At 47.8% G+C, this 6,725-nt stretch overlaps 1 protein-coding gene across 1 annotated transcript in view; it reads left to right on the top strand.

The window, feature by feature from the left end:
- The first annotated feature begins 5,963 nt into the window (after positions 1-5,963).
- TENM4 (teneurin transmembrane protein 4) overlaps positions 5,964-6,725 on the top strand; it is a 404,318-nt gene continuing 403,556 nt past the window's right edge. The window contains exon 1 of the mRNA XM_014790360.2: positions 5,964-6,069. The gene's annotated coding sequence lies outside the window, so the exon portion shown is untranslated. The remainder of the gene's footprint in view (positions 6,070-6,725) is intronic.

The following is a 6,725-nucleotide window of genomic DNA, read 5'->3' as shown; positions in this document are numbered from 1 at the left end:
TGCATCTTACAATCGCTGGCGTCTTCGGACTGATGAAATACAGTGATGCATGCGAATGATGCTCAGAGGACCAGCCTTGGGAAGTGAAAGCGACCTTGGCTGAAGTCAATGCTTCCTCCTAAGGGGGAACATTGTGGGACCACGAGGATGGACTGTGTCTTATAGAGCTCTGTGCACCCCAGAGCACCAGCCATAGCCAAGTCCTATGCAGGGCACTGGGTATAGAAATGCTTACAACATGGCCCTGATCAGCCCTCAGGGAGCAACTAGAAAGGGAGACAGACCTGTAACCAGTCAAGTACGACCCTGCTGGGTAAATGCTGGGGTGAGGAGAAGCCCTGGAGGCTGGGGGAGCCAGAGATGGTACCCTTGACCACTGCTTGGGTGGGAGGGGATAGCCTGAGAAAGCTTCCTGAAGAGCTTACTAGGCAGACAAGGCAGAAAGGGCATTCAAAGCAGAGGGATAGAGGCACAAGCCAGTGTACGCAGGTAACGGTGTGGAATGGTGCTTGCAGGTGGGGTGTGCACGGAGAGCATCCCTCATCTGGAGATTGTGCTGGGCCTTGGATGCATGTCAAAGAGATTGGAGACCTGGAAAGATTTGAAGCCAAGAAGTAACATGGCTACATACTGTGCTGTCCAATATGGTAGCCACCAGTCATACACGGCTGTTTAAATTAATTAAAATTAAATAACTTTTTTAAAAGCCATGAGAACACCTGAAAATAAAGTTACATTAAACTAAAACCTAAGTTCCTCAGTAACACCTGTCACGTTTCCAGTGCTCAGTAGCCACAAGTGGCCAGCTGGACACAGAGACAGTGCAGATATGGACCACGTGTATTATTGCAGAAATTTCTTTTGGACAGTACTGCTTTAGAATGATCACTTGGGTGGATGGGTGGATGGACAGATGGACAGAAAAAAGAGGTAGCAATGACCATAGTGCCTACTGTGTGCCAGGCACCATCTAAGTGCATCACTGTGTTGCTCCTTGACCTCTCACAGCACCCCACAGATTCACGTACAGGTCCACTGCAGGGACAAGGCTGGGACCATCCGTCAGCATTTTCCAAGCCTTTCCCTAGCTCAGCTTCTGGCTTCTCTGGGACCCAGAGTTCTATTGCTTGTATTTTTGAAAAGTGTTGGAGCCTCAGATTCTCTGAAAAGGTTGCCCTCTCACCACCCCATAGTTGGCCAAGAAGGCGCTAAGTGGGGGTTCTCCAAATTCCATGATGAGCACTGTGCAACCTTGCCAGGAAGTCCTTCCAAGTGTCTAACCCAGCTTTCCAATTGATGACTGCAATTGTTGCCTATTTCTTCTGTGTAATTTCCCCCCTCAGAAAATGGAGGCTATGTCATACTGATATTGGGCTTACTCTGTACGAGGCACTGTTCCAATCACTTTACATACTAACTCATCTAATCCTCATAAGAGTTCTATGAGGTAGCTGTTATTTTCCCCATTTTACACATAAGAGGACTGACTGAGTCTTGGAGAGGTGAAGTTGCTTAGCTCAGGGTCATACTTTGTCCAACTAGCAAGTGTTGGTGCTAGGATTCGAACACACGCTGTCTGGCCCCAGAGTCCAGTTCGTAGCCATGGCACTATTCAGCCTCTCATCGTAAATCTTGTGGAACTAGAAGACAGCTGCTAAGTGTGCTTTCCACCTGTTTTGGCTGGAGTGGTATGAGAACTTGATTCTGTTCCAGAAAACCTTGGCTGAAAGTTATACCCAGTCATAACACAAATGCCTCACATTTTGGGGGCACTTGATGTCATTTTTAGAGAACTTCTCTGCCAGGAGTAGTTATGGTAATAGTCATCCTACAGTTACACCAGGTTTTCTGGTTTACGAAACACCTTCATTTGCATGTTCTCATTTACTCCTCACACCAGCCCTGAGAGGAAGATGAGGCAGAGAGTATAGTTTCTCCACATCACACAAGGAGCCCAGAGAAGTGAAGGCACCTGTTCAGGATTACTTAGCTCCTCTGGGCTGCAGCTGTTTCTGGAATTCTGCTTCCACTGATCAAGAGCCTCTCAGTCTTGTTGGTGGGTTTCAAAGTTGAGCCAATGTAGGGGTTGTAAAGCCGTGACCCCGTGTGCCAGCCCTGGAGTGTGCCAAGGTCACGATGCAGCCCAATAAACAGAAATGGTTTCAGAATAACTTGAGACTTCCACTTACATTTCTCAAAAGTTTCAAGAGGCACTAAATCCACAGCAAAACTCCTTGAAATCTGCCTTTTCCATGTTCCCTCTACTGCACTTACAGACATCAGCTTCTCCTATGTCTCTTGTAAAATATTTATTATGAAATTTTTCATAATAATACTCTTTCATAGTGAACAGTATTTATAACAAATGTGTATGTTTTAAAGAATAATGATAAACTCTCCTGTCCCTACCAGCTAGCTTAAGACACAGAATATGATACTACCTTCGAAGCCCTGAGGGACCCCCATCCCAGCCCCTCATCCCAGGTAACTGCTCTCCTGCAGTTGTCTCTTGCTTTTCCTTACAGTCTGTCTTAGTCAGTTCAGACTGGTATAACAAAATACCATCAACTGGGTGGCTTATAAGAAATGTATTTCTCACAGTTCTGGAAGCTGGATGTCCAAGATCAAGGCAGATAGAGTATCTAGTGAGAGCCCCCTTCCTGGTTCCTAGACGGCCTTCTCTTCACTATAACTTCACATGGCAGATGGGGCGAGGGAGCTCTGTGGAGTCTTTTACAGGGGCACTAATCCCATTCATGAGGGCTCCACCCTCATGACCTAATCACCTCCCAAGGGCCCCACCTCCTAATACCATCATGTTGGGGATTAAGGTTTTTTTGTGTGTATGAGGAAGATCAGCCCTGAGCTAACATCCATGCTAATCCTCCTCTTTTTGCTGAGGAAGACCGGCTCTGAACTAACATCTATTGCCAATCCTCCTCCTTTTTTTTCTCCCCAAAGCCCCAGTAGATAGTTGTATGTCATAGTTGCACATCCTTCTAGTTGCTGTATGTGGGACGCGGCCTCAGCATGGCCGGAGAAGCAGTGTGTCGGTGCGTGCCTGGGATCCGAACCCGGGCCGCCAGTAGCGGAGCGCACGCACTTAACCGCTAAGCCACGGGGCGGCCCAGGGATTAAGTTTTAACATGTGAATTTTGGAGGATATTAACATTCTGTCCATTACATAGTCCTGGACCACTTTTCCACCCTCTGCCAGTAAAATGTTCTCCCCTGCCGCAGCCCACACGCAGTGTGGTCACTGTGTCGTCTGGGGCAAGCCCCTTCACCGCGTGGATTTCTAAATTGAAAAGGGACTTGCGTAGACAGGGGTTTCCTAAAATTGTCATATATTCTACAGATATTTGCTGAGCCCTTACTGCATTCCAAGCAGCATCATAGGTGCAGGGGATGTGGTGGAAAATGAGACAAATTCCTTGACCTTGAGGAATTTACTGTCTAGGGCAAGTCTTGTCCCTACTCCACCACTGGCTCTGATCCTCCCTTTGTCCCTATTACTCGTCTACTCACCTTTAAAGATTGGAGTGAGAGTAAAATTAGATGATAAAAATGGAAGTGCTTGGAAAAGCTGAGGCAGATCCCAGCATTGCTTGTACACACCGCAATCCCGGAAATGAGGTCGGGCACATAACAGTCTGGAGCTTTGGGTACTCACATCTGCAGTTACCCTGGTCTGCCACTAGGTGTCAGTGATGTGTAGGAGGGGGGCAGGGAGCAAAGGGATGAGCTTTTTGACAAAGTTGTGAAAAGTTCAAAATAGCTGCTTATTGTGTGCTAGATGCTGTTCTGTTATAGTTATGTCATTCGATGCTCACAGAAACCCTCATGCCCATTTTACAGACAAGGAAACTGGTGCTCAGAGAGGCGAATGTAAGTGGCAGTCTCCCCTGCTCCATCTGAGAGTACCAAGCAAAGACTGCTAAAGGGATGAAAAACAGCCTTGGTATGGCGCTGGCCCAGTGGCGTAGCGGTTGGGTTTGCGCATTCCACTTCGCCAGCCCCGAGTTCACTGGTTCAGATCCTGGGCGCGGACCTACTCACCGCTCATCAAGCCATACTGAGGCAGCGTCCCATATAGAAGAGCTATAATTCTACAACTATGATACAGAACTATGTACTGGGGCTTTGGAGAGAAAAAAGGAAAAAATAAAAGAGGAAGATTAGCAACAGATGTTAGTGCAGGGCCAATCTTCCTCAAAAAAACCAAAACAGCCCTAGTATAACAGTGTTCAACCAGACAGCCCTTTACTGCTACAAAACTGCTATGAACACTGTCTCACCATATTTGGAGCAGCAAATGGCTACACAAATGCATGAATACCAGAAAGCCCTGCAGTCATTGAAATCCCTACAGATGCCCATGAGGGTTGCAGTCTGTGTTCTCAGTCAGGTATGCAGGAAGCAACCAGGGCTATTGCCAGCCTGGGCTTGACATAAGGATAACAAAAAGATCTCCAAGGACCCAGGCCCAAACTTAAAGAGCATGTAGATGCACAGGCTGTCAGCTATGCAGGACTCTTGTCCAGGGACTTTCTAAATAATCCCTGAAAAGCTCTGCTGAAAAGTTAAAGGGGAAAGTAGAGGAGCGTTCAAGGTCAAATTCAACTGGTGAAAATCTGCATGTAATAGCTCCAATGGTAGTTCCAAAGGATAGGTCCAAGAGTGACATCGTCCACCTCCTCATTTTACGCCCAAGGGAGCAAGTGCCCATGGGAGTAGTTCAGGGTCACACAAAGAGGACACCAAGTCTCTGACCTAAGTGTCCACAGATCTTAAATTCATGGCGTAGGGCATGACAGGGCAAAGGGCATGACCTGTGGGATGGGAAGCTCCACAGAAAGACTGCAGGGAGGCATTGCAAAGGAGAGAAGGGCTGGTGCAAAGGCATTGGGGCTAGAATCCCACTGAAGAAAATTCCAACAGCACTCTCTCAAATGCAGCCCCTGTCTGGAAGGGAACTCAGGTGGTACCAGAAGCAAACCAGAGACCTCCAGGAATGGCTGAGGGATGGGGCACTTAGATAGGAGGAGGGAAGGCTCAGAGGTCCTGATGGCAAGAGTAGAACATCTCAGTATGACGTCTCAGGTACTTGTGGCCACAGGGTGAGTTACCAGGAGGCAGGTTTTAGCTCAGCAAGATAAATGCTTACATTTCTACCAAATAACAGTTTATAAAGCCATCTTTATATGTATCATTTCATTCAATCCAGGCAGTCACCCTTTGAGGGAGTTTTTATCCCCATGTTAAGGATGGAGAAAGTGAAGCTCACAGAAATTCACTCATTTCCCCAAGTTCTGGAGCTGGGATTAGAATCCAGGTCTTTCTAGATACAACCCCCTGTTCTTCTCACACTGAAATTGTCCAGAGATGATGAAGGTGATGTTCATGATGTTTTCAATGGCTATGAGGTAGGACTTGTTAGCTGCGTTTTGCAGATGGAGGATCTGAGCCCCGGAGAGGGCGCGTCGTTTCCCTAGCGTGTCATAGCTGGGACTGGGAGAGACGAGGATGAACACAGACTTTAATCTGCAAGCCTAGTGCTCTTTCTGCTCCTCTTCCTTATAGGAGGGAGCAAGCCCCTCCTTCCTGGAAGGGTCGGAGCACGTTCTGGGGGACCCTCCAGCAGCTTCCCTTTAGGATGAGTCCTCCCAGGGGAGGAGTTGGGAGTAGATGGTAGCTAAGGCCTCTGCTTCCTACCTGGAATTTCTCTGGCTGTGCTACATGGAGGCCAGCACGCAGCCAGGTGCCTTGCTTGAAGCAAATTCCTGGGGAGTGATGAGCAGAGCTGGGGGAGGAGGCTGCCGGGAGCCAGGGGCAGGGGAAGGGTCCTAGGGGCTGAGCTAGGTGTTTGGCTGAGAAGGGAAGCCGGGAGAGAGAAGCAGGGGAGGGGGTGATGTGATCAAACAGTGTTTGTGAAAGATGATTCTCACTGAGCCGGGAGATGGGGCGGGGGAGACGCAGGAAACACAGTGGAGGCTTTTGAAGGTGCAGACACAGGGGTCTGGGCAGCCCGGAGCAGGACGGCAGACAATCCTGCGGACAGCCGATTCCGTGAGTGGAAAATAATCCCTGCTCCTTACAATCATGCTTAGTTCACCAGTTACGGGATAAACTTTTCCCTTCCTCTCTTTAGGGTCAACCTTTACGCTACCAATTTAGTTTATCTTGGGCCACTGACTTCTTTGTTTCACTAAATTATCTGTATATTTTTATGGGTTTTTTTTGGCTTGTGGTTGGTCTGTTAAAGCAGAATTCTAATCCAGGCAGTATTCATTTATCAAGGCCCCTTACCTGTTTCGGATTCTGGTTTTAAAGACAAAGAAACCTGTGAATATAAGCCTGACAAGGAGTTTTTGGGTGAGAAACATCATCTACTGCATCTCCAAGGTTGCCAAACGGAGTTGCGACAGATCTGCATGTTCACTGTTCTGTAACGTCTTGGAAATGCCACCCTGAGTGTTGATTTTTCTATTCTCAGCTTACAGGGCAAAATGGTGTTCACTTTTTCTATTTATTTTTGGAGAAAGTTCAGGGGGAAGAAGAAATTCCTTTGGCATATTTTGAAGAGGACAAAAATACAACCTGGCTTTTGTGTGGTGAAAATGTGGGAAATTTCAGTTTCCAAATGTCAGTGCTGGAGGAAGCAAGCTGCACTTGGAGGCTCAGCTCCTGGGCCCTGGGCCCAGAGGAGGGGGCGCCTGGCAGGG

The sequence above is a fragment of the Ceratotherium simum genome, chromosome 7 (assembly GCF_057802395.1).
Source record: "Ceratotherium simum simum isolate JZ-2026a chromosome 7, ASM5780239v1, whole genome shotgun sequence".
NCBI lineage: Eukaryota > Metazoa > Chordata > Mammalia > Perissodactyla > Rhinocerotidae > Ceratotherium > Ceratotherium simum.
Note: the sequence above shows the minus strand (reverse complement) of the source record. Positions and strands in the feature narration are given on the sequence as shown.